Below are 16639 nucleotides of genomic sequence, written 5' to 3' on the forward strand. Positions count from 1 at the left end.
TACCCCCTTGAATCCTCCCAATTCTGGCAGCCTGTGAATAGAAGATTGGCTTGATCCTGTGATAGACTTTGAGATGTATGTTAGACTAGTGCTGTACCCTCTTTTTCTCAAACTTTTTGCTTTCAGGACCACCTTCTGCTCCTAAAATTATTGAGAACCCAGAAGAGCTTTATATGTGGATTTTTTTCTATTGAAGTCAGCTGGATTTTCATATATGCTTTTGCATTTAATCTGTTGTAATCTGTTGTTTTGGTTGAAGTATTTAAAGAAAATTAGGCTTTACACAGATATATGTAGTTGTTGAAGGGAGTTTTTTGTTGTTGTTGTTGTTGGTTTTTTGTTTGTCTGTTTGTTTTTGAGACAGAGTCTTGCTCTGTTCCCCAGGCTGGAGTACAGTGGTGCAATCTCAGCTTACTGCAACCTCCACCTCCTGGGCTCAAGTGATTCTCATGACTCAGCCACCTGAGTAGCTGGGATTGCAGGTGTGTGCCACTACATCTGGCTAATTTTTGTATTTTTGTAGAGACGGGGTTTCACCATGTTGGCTAGGCTGGTCTCAAACACCTGGCCTCAAGTGATCTGCCTGTTTCAGCCACCCAAAGTGCTGGGATTACAGGCATGAGCCACCACACCTGGCCAGGGAGGAGCATTTTAATAGCCTTTCTAGATAATTGTGGATGTTCTTTGACATTACGTATACCAAAACTTGACAAGTGGTAGTGTTAAGGTTAATTGGAATGTGGAATCTGAGATCATATCATTGAATTTTTCTTGCCATCATACATTAAGATCCATTGGCCTTTCTTGCACTTTGAATGGACTTTTACCTATGCATCATTTTATAGCACCATGCATAGATCATTTGGAAAATACTGGTTTGCTGTTGATGCAGATCTTCCAGATGTTGAGATATTTATGTAATATTAAAAAAAACACGTGTTATTATTATCATCTCTGACATCATCAGAAGTCTTTAAGTATTGAGAAGCTGTCAAGCTTATTGTGGTAGATGCAAGTTTTCCAAAATTCTTATTTTTGCTTGAATTTTATTGCTGGCAAAAAAAAGGAAAATACACTTAGTTGTTCTTTTTTTTTTGAAAGGACAAGGCTCAATTTGCTCATTTCTAGGAAAACATCTTCCAAATACCCAGGAATGAATAATCATAGTTTACTTGTCAGTTCATCTTTTAGGTAAAAATGTGGTTGATGAAAAAAGCAGCTAAGTTGAGCTCACATCTCAAAACAGTCATACAAGTGCTATTCCTTGAGACAACATTATACTTTGGGATATAGTAGAAGTTCTTTATGCAAATTCCATTTAATGATAGAGAATATTAAAAAGATGTGCACCCAAGAGTTGAGATTTAATACAATTAGTAATTTTTATTGCTTCATCAAAGGCACTGTTAATTGAAGCCGACTTTTTTTTTTTAACTATGAATATATGGTGGTGGAGAAGAATACAATGATTATAGTACAGACTGGTTGCTACTGCCCTAATTTGTGCAAAAGTGTACCTACTATTGCTTTTGTGCCATTAGTGTAAATGTGCCATTAGTGTAAATGTCAATACAGTGCATAAGTTAAATAACTCTAAGTATTATGAAAATAGTTTTGACCCCAAAGACTCCAAAAAGGGTACACCAGCCACCATTTGAGAACTGTTGCTTTAACCTACTAAAAAAGATTTGTCTACTCGAACATAGTATTTACATTTCACTTTTTGGAGTCTGCTACTTTATAGAGGAAGGTTTTGTTTGTTTGTTTTTTGAGACAGGGTCTTGCTATATTGCCCAGGCTGGATTCAAACTCCTGGGCTCAAGTGATCCTCCCACTTCAGCCTTCTGAATAGCTGGGACTACAGGTGCATGCTGCTATGCCCAACTTATAGAGGAGTTTTAATGGAGTATATTTTAGCAGTAAGTAAGAAGATATCATTAGTTTCTCATTTCAGATAATGGGCCCTACTCTATGCAGAGACTTGTTCAAAATCCTCATTGGTGATCTTCCTGCCACCAGAGGAAGTTTTATATATTTCATCTTCTATTTAAAGCCTTTTTCAACAACTAGATCTGATGAAATGCCTTATAATCTTGGCATCAGGAAAGACTTTAAATTCTGAAAACCCATGCCAAGATTTCAAAGAGAAAGCACTATTTGTTAATTAAAGAATATACAGATTTCTAGGGAAAATGAGTTCCTTTTGTGGCCTTTTTGCTAATATTAAAAACACTACTAATATAATAGCCCATATCTATTGGTACCTGGTATGTGTCAGCCACCATACTAAGCACCTTATTATAATGAAAAATCTGTTTGGGGAATATTTATTACAAATGCCCTGCATATTTAAAGTTATTTCTTCCTTTCTTCTATGGAAAGAAAGCAGATAACTTTCTTAATACTTCTGACATTTTATTAGTTTTTCAGCAGTGTAATCGTTATATTGCATGCTTTTTGTTGTCTTCTGTGTGACCAATTTGGAATATCAGTTGGAAACATATCCTTTCATCATCGAAATCTTAGTCAAATATATGCCTTTCTTCTCCTTCATTTTTCCTATCTCACAGACATCTTAATTCAAGCCCCCATTATAATTTATATTGCAGTATTGTCCTATTTTGTCCTTTTGTATCCTCTTGCTAACATGTCCAGACTATTAGGCTTATCTTAAAGTTAATTGTCTTTTTATCCTTCCTCTTTATCATTTGCTCTTTATTTTTTAGGGAGATCACAGACATGTTAATCATGTTTATCTTCTAGTTTATCTTAGTAGCTTTGCCTCCTGACATACCTTTCCCCTAGACATGTTACTTTGCAAGATTCCCTAGGCACACCATGTTCTTTCCTGTTTTTGCACATATACGGTTGACCCTTGAATAACATAGGGGTTGGGGTGCTGAGCACAACCCCTGACGCCAGTCAAAAATTCATGTACAATTTTGACTTTCCAAAATCCTAATTACTAATAGCTTACTGTTGAAGCCATACTGATAACATAAACAGTTGATCATTAACACGTATTTTGTGCATGTATTATATACTATATTCTTCTTATAATAAAGTAAGTGAAAGAAAATAAAATGTTATTAAGAAAATCAGGGCCAGGTGCAGTAGCTCATGTCTGTAATCCTATTGCTTTGAGAAGCCAAGGTGGGAAGAGTGCTTGAGGCCAAGAGTTCAAGACCAGCCTGGGCAACATAGCAAAAGCCTGTCTCTAAGAAAATCATAAGGAAGAGAAAATATATTTACTATTCATTAAGTGGAAGTAGATTGTCATAAAGGTCTTCATCCTCATCATTTCACATTGAGTAAGCTGAGGAAGAGGAGGGGCTAGCCCTGTCTCAGGGGTGGCAGAGGCAGAAGAGGTGGAGAAGGAGGAAAGGGAGGTAGGAGAGGCAGGCACAGTTGGTGTGACTTTAAGGAGACACATGTAATTTCTGTGTAACTTTTTTGCTTTTTCATTTATCTAAAAATGTTTCTATATGATAACAGTATTTTTCCACTATTTGCTTTAGTTTCAGTGCTAGTATCGTATAAGGGTCTATGTCATAAAAGGAGTCAAAGCAGTCTTGAATAATAGGAACCCTTCTGGCCAGGTGAGGGGTCTCACTTCCATAATCCCAGCACTTTGGAAAGCTGAGGTGAAAGGATTGCTTGAGGCCAGAAGTTTAAGACCAGCCTGGGCAACATAGTAAGACTCTGTCTCTATTAATCAAAATAATAAATAAAATAATAGGTACCCTTCTGCCAGATTGTCTAATGTCAGTTTGTTTTCAGGCACTGCTTCTTCTACATCTTCTTCCCCATTCTGGCATTGGTTCAGAAGCACTCATTTCCATCAAGCCATCTTCTGCTAATTCCTGTGATGTAGTATCTATTAGGTATTTGATTTCTCCAAGGTCCGTATCTTGAAACCCTTCACCCTCTACCTTTTTTGCCTTATCTACAATCTGTTTCATGATTTCCTTTACTGACCCTGTTGTAAATCCTGTGAAGTCATGTGTACAACATCTGGACACAATTTTCTCCAACAGGAATCTATTGTTTTAGGGCTTGATGGCATTCATGACTTTTTTCTATAATGATGGCATCTTCTATGGTGTAATTTTCCAGACTTTCATAATGTTCTGTCTATGGGCCTCTCTTTCATAGCATTGACAGTGTTTTCCACAGAGTGTTGTGTTTACATGAGCCTTAATGGTCCTTATGATCCCCTGATTTAGAGATGTTGCATTTAAGGGGGTAGATCACTTTGATACTTTTGGTGTTGAACTTATGGGGTTCTCAGTGGGCAGAGGCATTGTCCAACATTGTCCAACATTAAAAAAAAAAAAAAAAAAAAAAACCTTTAAAAGGCAGTTCCTTAATAACAAGATACTTCTGACTTCAGGGACAAAGCATCAATGGAATCAATCCAGAAAAAGGGTTCTTGTTTTCCAGGCCTTCTTGTTGCATAACCAGAGACTGGAAGCTGGTTTTGTCTTTTCCCTTCAAGACTTGGGGGTTAGCAGCTTTATCGATAAGGGCAGTCCTGATCATAAATCCAACTGCATTTGCACAAAGTAGTAATGTAGCAGAACGAGCCACAGACAAAACTCCTCAGACACCGAGTTAAAGAAGGAAGGGGTTTATTCTGCCAGGGGCATCGACAAGACTCCTGTCTCAAGAGCCGAGCTCCCCAAGTGAGCAATTCCTGTCCCTTTTAAGGGCTCACAACTCTAAGGGAGTGCATGCAAGAGGGTCGTGATCAATTGAGCAAGGAGAGGGTACGTGACTGGGGACTGCATGCACCAGTAATTAGATTGGAACAAAACAGGATAAGGATTTTCACAGTGCTTTTCTATACAATGTCTGTAATCTATAGATAACATAACCGATTAGGTCAGGAGTGGATCTTTAACTACCAGGCCCAGAGTGTGGTGCTGGGCTGTCTGCTTGTGGATTTCATTTCTGCCTTTTAGTTTTTACTTTTTCTTTCTTTGGAGGCAGAAATTGGGCATAAGACAATGTGAGGGGTGGTCTCCTCCTTTGTTTGAGTTAACCTATCCCTTCCTGCCTTAAATCCTGGTGCTTGCTTCTCTTCCTTACTAATAAATGTCCCTTGTGGCATTTTTTTTTTTTCCAGAATAGGGTACTTTTGTTTGCATTAAAAACCTGTTCAGGCAGATATTCTTTCTTCTCAATTTTCTTAATGGCATCTGGGAACTTGTCTTCTGCCTTTTGGTCTACAGAAGCTGCTTCTCCTGCCATCTTGACATTTTAAAGCCAAACCCCTTTCTAAAATTATCAAACCATCCTATGCTGGCATTAAATCTCCACCTTTAGATCCTTCACCTTTCTTTTGCTTTAAGTCATCATATAATGACTTTGTTTTTTCTCGAATCATATGAGAATCTATAGATAGGCCTTTCCTTTAGCCATCCTGGACCCATATAAAAACTGCATTTCAATACAAGATAAAAAGGTATTTCACAAAAAGTGCAAAGTTTTTGCTCCTGCTGGCATAGCTGCAGTGATGCCTTCACAAATTCCCTTTTTGTTTTTTTTACAATGGTCTTTACACTGGATTCATTTGTCTTGAAATGGTTGGCAACCGCAGCTGCAGACCTTAAAGTACAGTACATATCAAGCAATTAAACCTTTTCTTGTAATGACTTTTCTCTGCTTCTTGGGAGCACTTCTAGCATCACTAGTGACACTTCATATAGTCCTGTGGTGTTATTCAAGGTTTACAATATTGCCCTAAACACGACAAAAATACATGAGAATCACAAGAGATCACTTTTTACTGCTATATGCAATTTACTGGAGAGATGAACTGCTCACAGGGAGATGATTAGTATCACATAGTGTTTTAAGCAGACGCTCGTGAGACTTGAGCTCACCACAGTAGTAACAGGAGATGGCTATGAAATTATTACAGTATTTGCAGTATGTACTAAGTTAATCTTATGCAGTTATCATTTAATACTACATCTTTACATTTCTATTTTTCTTGACTGTGAATAGTGCTGTTTACCATCTGTAAGTACATGTGTAAGTTTCGATAAATTTTAACTTTTTATAATAGATTTATGTATATGTTAGTAAATGATAAAATAGACTAGTATTTACGTATGTTTTATGCATCCATGACATACCTTTTTCTTAATTTTTTTATATTTCCAAGCTACATAGTTTGTTCGCAAGTTTTTTGAAATTGTCACAAATCTCCAAAAAATTTTCCAATATATTTATTGAAAAAAATCCACATAGAAGTATACCTGGACAGTTCAAACCTGTGTTGTTCAAGAGTCAACTATATGTGTTATCTCTGCCCTGAATACTCCTCTCCTATGCATCCTTTAAAGCACATTCAAATATTGTCTCTTCAGTGAAACCTTTATCAACTATACCAAGCCAAAGAAGCAAAAAAGGAAATGCAACACCAGTAATCACTCTGCCCGGCATTCAATTTTACAATGAAATTGCCTTCAACCAAATGAATGGAAACGCCCCTCCCCCCCTCCCCCCCCCCGCCCCCCCCCCCCCACACCTTTTATGGCCAAGGGAATCCCAAAGAAACCTGAAAAACTGGTTCAGGCCATGACAGGAAAAGAGAGGTCTGACATGTCTGCTTATAACCCCTCCCATTGGAGTTTAGGCACAGCTGACCAGTGTCAACATTAAAATAGAGATCATAAAAGACTGACAACCAGATTCTTTTTGCAATAAGATACCCAACTCCAACCTGACTCTCTGTTATAGCATCACATGGTAGATGGCAGGCCCTGAAGGAAATAAAAGTATTTTACCCCAAAGTAATATCTCTTTGACATATTTTGAAATGGCCCTGCAAAGCCATCTCTTATGGGGAAAATTTGCATATAGAGAATCTTCTTCCCTTTCAAGGTCTTTTCCTGATCCAGGAGAGGCTGACATCTTTTAAGGTCTGATAGGAGACATTTACCATCTATTATTCTCTCTGAAGTCTCCAACTTAGAGACTTCATCTATATAATAAAAACATAACAAGAACTTGTTATTGGCTTCCAATACCCTTATTTTTATTTTTATTTTGAGATGAAGTCTCACTCTGTCACCCAGGTTGGAGTGCAGTGGCGCAATTTTGGCTCACTGCAACCTCGGCCTCGTGGGTTCAGGTGATTCTCGTGCCTCAGTCTCCCAAGTAGCTAGGATTAGGGGCACACACCACCAAACCCAGCTGATTTTTGTATTTTTAGTAGAGACGAGGTTTCACCATGTTGGCCAGGCTAGTCTCGAACTCCTGACCTTAAGTGATCCCCACCTGCGAGCCCGCCCAGCTCCACAAAGTGCTGGGATTACAGGCGTGAGCTACTGCACTCTGCCCAATCCCCCTTATCTTAAGCATTTCTTTCTGCCTACTTCAACTCTTTAGGAAAACCTCAACTCTCAACCAATTGTCAATCAGAAAATCTTTAAATTCACCTATGACCTGTAAGCCCTCCCTGCCACCCCCCATAAAGATGTCCCACCCTTCTGGGCTGAACCAATGTGTACCTTACATGTATAAATTTATGTCTTTGACTGTAACTTCTGTCTCCCTAAATTGTATAAAGCCAAGCTGTAACCCAGCCACCCTGGACACGTATTCCCAGGACCTCCCGAGGCTGTGTCATGGCCGTGGTCACTCGTATTTGGGTCAGAATAAACCTCTTCAAATATTAAAATAAAAATAAAAAAATAAAATGAAATGGGTAAAATTGGGACCCGGCTGGAGATGAGGCACAATTAAACTGCACAAGCGGGTGATCTAGACTCCATGGTACCAACATCTACTCTTTTGCTGCCCCTCTCAACCCACATCTATGGCCTCATGGAAAAGTTCCTCTTAACCAGTTAATTATTTGCTATATGTCTTTTCTGTGTGTGTGTGTGTGTGTGTGTGTGTGTGTGTGTTTGAGATGGAGTCTCCCTCTGTTGCCCAGGCTGGAGTGCAGTGGCACAATCTCGGCTCACTACAACCTCCACCTCCCGGTTCAAGTGATTTTCCTACCTCAGCCTGCCGAGTAGCTGGCATTGCAGGTACATGCCACCATGCCCGGCTAATTTTTGTATTTTTAGTAGAGATGGGGTTTCACCATGTTGGCCAGGCTGGTCTCGAACTCCTGACCTCAGGTGATCCACTCACCTCGGCCTCCCAAAGTGCCGGGTTTACAAGCGTGAGCCACCACACCTGGCCATGTGTGTGTATTTTTTTAGTGAAAATGTGATTGTGCATTACGAAATATTTTGTGGCCTGAATAAAGTATGATTTAGAAGATTTTTTTTTATGTTACAAGCTTACCTTTAAATTAAAAAAAATTGAATCTACATTTCTCTATCAAAAGTGAAACAATATGTATTGACTCCCCTCATGTAAAATAATGTATTTAGCATATGTTGTTCTTTTACTTTTTTCTTACTTTACTTTTTATCATGCCAAGTCAAGGAAAGAGGGCCTGAAATATAGCAGTGATAATGGGGTGAATGGGGTGAACTCTACTGCAGTGAGCATTCATTGCCCTTAGACCTTCTGCCTTCTGTGGTAGCTCAAGACCCCTTTCCATTTCTTTCTTTTTTTCTTTTCCTTCTCCACCAACTAGGAAAACTCTTCTACATGCATATAAAGCATGAAACAAGACATTTGCGTAAACGTACATAAGGAAGTATAAACAAGGTTGCTCACTGCAGTATTGTTTAACAAAAACATAGGAAACAATCTAGAATGTTCATTAATATGGGAATGGATAAACAAAATGTGGTTTATATTCCTATGATAGCATACTATACAGAAATTAAAAGGAATGAAATATAGTATCTAATAGATCTCTCAAGAATAATTTTTATTGATAAAAGCTATTTGCAAAATGATATTTACACTTATTTCGATAAAACAAGAAAACAAAGCAAAACTATGTGGATACACATTTATGTAAAATCATTTAAAAATGAATTATAGTGATACACACCAAATTAACCATTACCTCTGGAAATGCATGAAGGGGAGTTGGCTGGACAGATGGTTGACTTTTGAAACTGCCTTTGCAAAGATTATGACAGTGAGAGAAAGCTAACATGGCTGACTCCATCTTGCTTCTAGCCTCACAGGCTGGCTGCCTTCGCTCATTACTGGGTGTAGGTAAAGCTAACCATGGGAGGAATTTCGTTTATAGTTTTTAACTTTGAAGCAAGGATAATATTCCCTCCCTATAACTGATCCCCTGCTTGTTCATGAGCTGAAACTGCCTTTGTAAGACTAATGAAAAGCCACAAGATTAGGATTATGGGAGGGGCCCGAATTCTGCATAAGTATAGATGTAATTTCTGTAATCCCTTACTGCTCAGGAGTCACAGGCCAGAGGACACACATTTGTGACTTCTGTGATTACTCCTACTATTGGTACTTGAAATTCAGATTTTTGCATTCTGGCATTGAGATTCATAACTCAACTGGTCCTGTCGCCCCCTAACCAGAGACAGACTCAACACAAGAGAATTGTTTTCCACACCCCTATGATTGTATCTCCAACCAATCAGCAGCACCCATTCCCTAGTTCCCTGCCCACCAAATTATCCTTGAAAATCCCTAACCTCCAAGCCTTCAGAGAGGCTAATTTGAGTAATAACTCTGTCTTCCGTGTGGCCAGCCTCATGTCAGTTAAAATCTTTCTTTACTGCAATACCATGGTCTCAGTGAGCTGGTTTTGTCTGTGCACTGGGCAAGAAGAACCCCTCAGGCAATTACACTTTGACTTTTTTTGTATTATTTTATTTTATTTTTATTTTAAATATTGAGATGGGATCTCACTTTGTTGCTCAGGCTCGTCTTGAACCCCTGAGCTCAAGCAATCCTCCCACCTTGGCCTCCCAAAGTGTTGAGATTATAGGCATGAGCCGCCATGCCTGGACATGACTTTATCTGCAATAGATTTTTGTATTTATTCAAATAAAAGCTTGATAGAGACATAACAAAATATAAACAATGATAAATTCTTAGGCATTAGCCTGTTTGTTACATTATTCTTTTTTCTGAATTTTACAGTTTCTTAAATTGAAAAAAAAAGGGTCACGTTGTATAGCATCTGGTGCAAAATAGATACTTAATTCACTTCTCTCCCTGTTTTTTTTCACCGTTTTTTACAGGATTGGATCATCAACTTACATTAGGCAGCCAGTTTAATACCCCAATTATTTAAAGCTTCTCCTATCACTTTAAAGTGAATCCCTCCAATGAGGTACAAATTCAGGAAACAAGCATTCTTTATGATAGGGCCAGGAACTAGTTCTTATGAGTATGATCAGTGGCCCCATCACAGCACCTTTTGTGTTATCTGGTTATTGCTTCTGCATTTGAAAGTCTTCTGTAGATCACAGCTCACTAGACACTATTTCAAACAAATTTATTGTGAAACTAGTGTTATTTAGCTGATTTGTTCTTAGTGGACATGCTGTTTGTGTTTATATCTCTATTTTTGTGGTTCTCTTTCATATTGTTTCCAATAAGGATAACTGTTAGCAATCCAATATCAGTTATCCAATAAGGATAACTGATAAGCAACTTCAGCAAAGTCTCAGGATACAAAATGTGCAGAAATCACAAGCATCCCTATACACCAATAATAGACAAACAGAGAGCCAAATCATGAGGGAACTCCCATTCACAATTTCTACAAAGAGAATAAAATACCTAGGAATACAACTTACAAGGGATGTGAAGTACCTCTTCAAGGAGAACTACAAACCACTGCTCAAGGAAATAAGAGAGGACACAAACAAATGGAAAAACATTCCATGCTCATGGATAGAAAGAATCAGTATTGTGAAAATGGCCATACTGCCCAAAGTAATTTATAGATTCAATGCTATTCCCATCAAGCTTTTATTTGAATAAATACAAAAAACTATTAACTTTCTTCACAGAATTAGAAAAAAAGACTTTAAATTTCATATGTAACCAAAAAAGAGCCCATATAGCCAAGTCAATCCTAAGCAAAAAGAACAAAGCTGGAGGCATCACTCTACCTGACTTCAAACTATACTACAAGGCTACAGTAACCAAAACAGCATGGTACTGGTACCAAAACAGATATATAGACCAATGGAACAGAACAGAGGCCTCAGAAATAACACCACACATCTACAACCATCTGATCTTTGACAAACCTGACAAAAACAAGAAATGGGGGAAAGGATTCCCCATTTAATAAATGGTGTTAGGAAAACTGGCTAGCCATATGCAGAAAACTGAAACTGGACCCCTTCCTTACACCTTGTACAAAAATTAACTCAAGCTGGATTAAAGAGTTAAATGTAAAACCTAAAACCACAAAAACCCTAGAAGAAAACCTAGGCAATACCATTCAGGACATAGGCATGGGCAAAGACTTCATGACTAAAACAACAAAAGCAATGGCAACAAAAGCCAAAATTGACAAATGGGATCTAATTAAACTAAAGAACTTCTGCACAGCAAAAGAAACTATCATCAGAGTGAACAGGCAACCTTCAAAATGGGAGAAAATTTTTGCAATCTATCCATCTGACAAAGGGCTAATATCCAGAATCTACGAGGAACTTAAATTTACAAGAAAAAAAACAACCCCATCAAAAAGCAGGCGAAGGATATGAGCAGACATTTTTCAAAAGAAGACATTTATATGGCCAACAAACATATGAAAAAAAGCTAATCATCACCGGTCATTAGAGAAATGCAAATCAAAATCACAATGAGATGCCATCTCACACGAGTTAGAATGGCAATCATTAAAAAGTCAGGAAACAATAGATGCTGGAGAGAATGTGGAAAAATAGGAACGCTTTTACATTGTTGGTGGGAGTGTAAATTAGTTCAACCATTGTGGAAGACAGTGTGGTGATTCCTCAAGGATCTAGAACCAGAAATACCATTTGACCCAGCAATCCCATTGCTGGGTATATACCCAAAGGATTACAAATCATTCTACTATAAAGACACATGCACACGTATTTTTATTGCAGCACTATTCACAATAGCAAAGACTTGGAACCAACCCAGATGCCCATCAATGATAGACTGGATAAAGAAAATGTGACATATATACACCATGGAATACTATGCAGCCATAAAAAAGAATGAGTTCATGTCCTTTGCCGGGACATGGATTAAGCCGGAAAGAATCATTCTCAGCAAACTAGCACAGGAACAGAAAATCAAACACCTCATGTTCTCACTCATAAGTGAGAGTTGAACAATGAGAACATATGGGCACAGGGAGGGGAACATCACCACACACTGGGGCCTGTTGGGAGGTGGGGGGCAAGGGGAGGGATAGCATTAGCAGAAATACCTAATGTAGATGACCGGTTCATAGGTGCAGCAAACCACCATGGCACATGTATAACTATGTAACAAACCTGCACGTTCTGCACATGTGTCCCAGTACATAAAGTATAATAATAATAATAAAAAAATTATGATTTTCACAGATAAGTCTTAAGAGTAACTATTTCTTACTGCTTTCTAAAAAAAAGACTACATATAATTCCAATGAATCTATTATTTTTTCTAACAAATTATTGTAGACTGCATATTTTTCTAAGATATTTCACCCTATTAGAATAAAACTGTTTTATCTCATTATAGAATAAACTCTTTAAAAGAGAACTAACATTTATTCCTTGCTTACTCAATTCACTTTTGCAGTATTTCATCATCATGACAGGTATTATGCCTAATCTACAGAGGAGAAAATTAAGGCGCAAGGTGGTTAAATAACTTGGATAAACATTTCACCAAAGAAAATATACCATTAATAAACAGAAAATAATAAACATATAAATAGTTTAGTAACCCAGAGAAATGTAAATTAAAAAGTAATAATATATAATTTTCTACCTCTTAAAATAAGACATTATATTGTTCAATGTTACTGAAGTTAATATGTGAACCAATCACCGTTATGTACTGCTAATAGGATTATAATTGATCCAACCATTCTGGAAAGTAGTTTGGTTGTACTGTGTAATGCACCCACAAATATAATGATTAAGTGATTATTATATGGTAGAACATTATGCTGCCATCGAAATTGTATTTTCAAAGATTATTAAGTTACATGGATGAATACTTACGTGATTATAGGAAAATCAGAAACAATGACCATTTTTCTGATGAAAATGAGGTGAAAATTGTTTATAGTTATTAAGATTACTCTCTACAGTCTCTGCTACTGTTACCCAATCCAGACCCCAAGAGAGGGTTCTTGGATCTTGCGCAAGAAAGAATTCCAGGCAAGTCCCTGTGAATCGAAAGCAAGTTTATTAAGAAAGTAAAGGAGTAAAAGAATGGCTTCTCCAAGGGCAGAGCAACCCTGAGGGCTGCTGGTTGGCTATTTTTATGGTTATTTATTAATTATATGCTAAACAAGGAGTGAGTTATTTATGAGTATTCCAGGAAAGGGGCGGGCAATTCCTGGAACTGAGGGTTCCTCCCCCTTTTGGACTATATATAAGGTAACTTCCAGACTTTGCCATGACATTTGCAAACTGTCGTGGCACTGGTGGGAGCGTCTTTTCACATGCTAATGCATTATAATTAGCATATGATTAGCAGTGCCAGGGCCAGAGGTCACTTTTTTTGCCATCTTGGTTTTGGTGGATTTTGGCTGGCTTCTTTATCAGCCAAAATCCCATCCTGCTGACCTCCTGTCTTGTCCCGTGATATGAATGCCTAACCTCCTGAGAATGCAGCTCAGCAGATTTCAGCCTCATTTTATCCAGCCACTATTCAAGATGGAGTTGCTTTGGTTCAAATGCCTCTGACACTACCATGGTGTTTCATGTCTGCTACTATCTGCCTCATGTGCCTTTTTCTTCTTCCTCTATAGAACAGCTTTCTCTCATTCCTTATATACTTGGCCTAAAAATGGAAGCCTCAGCTTTAGCTTTACACTACCTTCACTATAAGTATCCAAAAAAGTATCATTTTTATTTGAGTCCTAATTCTGATTTTCCAGACAAAGAATCGGGGATTAGTGTGAGATTTGGCAAGGGGAATGAGGGAGTGGGGAAGGTCTTATAATTTGCTGCCTACCCCAATAGAGGCTAAAAGGAAAATTCTTAGAGGGAAGCTGCGGAGTTTCTCCAACAGGAGATTCTACTCTAGGGAATTCATCCTGTGAACTTAATAAAATGTATGAACAAATAAATATTTTTAAGTATGTTCTAGTGGTTGTATAATGTCTCCCCAAAGTTCATGTCCGTCAGGAACCTCAGAATGTGACCTTAATTGAAAATAAGGTCTTTGCAGATACATTAATAATTAAGGATCTTGAGATTAAATCTACTGGAATTAGAGTATTCCTTAAATTCAATGATTGGTATCCTTAGAAGAAAACATAGTGACATAGAGAGCAGAAGGCAAGGTGAGGAATGCCAAAGATTGCTAGCAACCACCTGAAGCTGAGAGAGAAGCATGGCACAATTTTTCCTTCAGGGGCTCTAGAAGGAACCACCCCTCCTGACACCTTGATTTTGAACTGTGGACATCCTGAATTGTAAGAAATTGAATTGGTTTTTTAAGCCACCCAGTTTGTGGTAATTTGTTGCGGCAGCCCTAGGAAATTAATACAGATGTTCATAATATTGCTTTTTTCTGATTTGAAAACCTGAAAATAACATAACTATCTGCCAATAAGGGATTATGCAAATTATAATATATCCATATAATGTAATATTATGTGATAATTTTTAAAAATTGTGATCTCTATTTATACATTAAAGAAGACAATGACATATTGTTTTTAAAAAGGTTATAGAACCCAGATCACTAATCTTTGGGGAATCCTGAGTCTTGGTCTGAGTAATGTGGAGGCAGTACAGTCGTCAGAAAAAAAATTTTTTCTCTTGTGTTTATATAATAAATAGCTGTTTGAAAAACTTTTTTTGCATGTATTAAGGCAATTGAGGAAATTTTTATGCCATTTAATGACAATAGATCATAAAAATATTGTATTGTTAGCGGTGGAAGAGATCCAAGTTACTGGCAGTGAATCCATACGGGTCCACAGCAACTTCAGTCCTTGCCTCCACAGAAGAAAGAATTCGACCGAGGGCCATAAAGCAGAAAAAGAGACTGAGGCAATTTTCAGATCAGGAGTGGAAGCTTATTTAAAAGGTTTTAGGATAGGAAAGAGAGGAAAATTTGCTTGAAAGAGACCTAAAGGTCCAAGAGGAGAGAGCAAAAGAACAATGGTTTGTAGTTCTCCTTGAAGAGGTCCTTCACATCCCTTGTAAGTTGGATTCTTAGGTATTTTATTCTCTTTGAAGCAATTGTGAATGGGAGTTCACTCATGATTTGGCTCTCTGTTTGTCTGTTATTGGTGTATAAGAATGCTTGTGATTTTTGCACATTGATTTTGTATCCTGAGACTTTGCTGAAGTTGCTTCTCAGCTTAAGGAGATTTTGGGCTGAGACGATGGGGTTTTCTAGATATACAATCATGTCATCTGCAAACAGGGACAATTTGACTTCCTCTTTCCCTAATTGAATACCCTTTGTTTCTTTCTCCTGCCTGATTGCCCTGGCCAGAACTTCCAACACTATGTTGAATCGGAGTGGTGAGAGAGGGCATCCCTGTCTTGTGCCAGTTTTCAAAGGGAATGCTTCCAGTTTTTGCCCATTCAGTACGATATTGGCTGTGAGTTCGTCATAAATAGCTCTTATTATTTTGAGATACGTCCCATCAATACCTAATTTACAAATGGAAGAACATTCCATGCTCATGGATAGGAAGAATCAATATCATGAAAATGGCCATACTGCCCAAGGTAATTTATAGATTCAATGCCGTCCGCATCAAGCTACCAATGACTTTCTTCACAGAATTGGAAAAAATTACTTTAAAGTTCATATGGAACCAAAAAAGAGCCCACATAGCCAAGTCAATCCTAAGCCAAGAACAAAGCTGGAGGCATCACGCTACCTGACTTCAACCTATACTACAAGGCTACAGTAACCAAAACAGCATGGTACTGGTACCAAAACAGAGATATAGACCAATGGAACAGAACAGAGCCCTCAGAAATAATACCACACATCTACAACCATCTGATCTTTGACAAACCTGACCAAAACAAGCAATGGGGAGAGGATTCCCTATTTAATAAATGGTGCTGGGAAAACTGGCTAGCCATATGTAGAAAGCTGAAACTGGATCCCTTCCTTACTCCTTATACAAAAATTAATTCAAGATGGATCAAAGACTTAAATGTTAGACTTAAAACCATAAAAACCCTGGAAGAAAACCTAGGCAATACCATTCAGGACATAGACATGGGCAAGGACTTCATGTCTAAAACACCAAAAGCATGGCAGCAAAAGCCAAAATTGACAAATGGGATCTAATTAAACTAAAGAGCTTCTGCACAGCAAAAGAAACTATCATCAGAGTGAACAGGCAACCTACAGAATGGGAGAAAATTTTTGCAATCTACTCATCTGACAAAGGGCTAATATCCAGAATCTAGAAGGAACTCAAACAAATTTACAAGAAAAAAACAACCCCATCAAAAAGTGGGCAAAGGATATGAACAGACACTTCCCAAAAGAAGACATTTATGCAGCCAACAGACACATGAAAAAATGCTCACCATCA

General features: G+C 37.9%; 1 protein-coding gene across 1 annotated transcript in view; it reads left to right on the forward strand.

Moving 5' to 3' along the window:
* The window catches only part of ACER3 (alkaline ceramidase 3), a 165695-nt gene that overhangs the window by 37463 nt on the left and 111593 nt on the right, over positions 1-16639 (forward strand). The gene's annotated exons all lie outside the window — the stretch shown is intronic.

Source organism: Pongo abelii, chromosome 9 (genome assembly GCF_028885655.2).
Source record: "Pongo abelii isolate AG06213 chromosome 9, NHGRI_mPonAbe1-v2.0_pri, whole genome shotgun sequence".
NCBI classification, from domain to species: Eukaryota; Metazoa; Chordata; class Mammalia; order Primates; family Hominidae; genus Pongo; species Pongo abelii.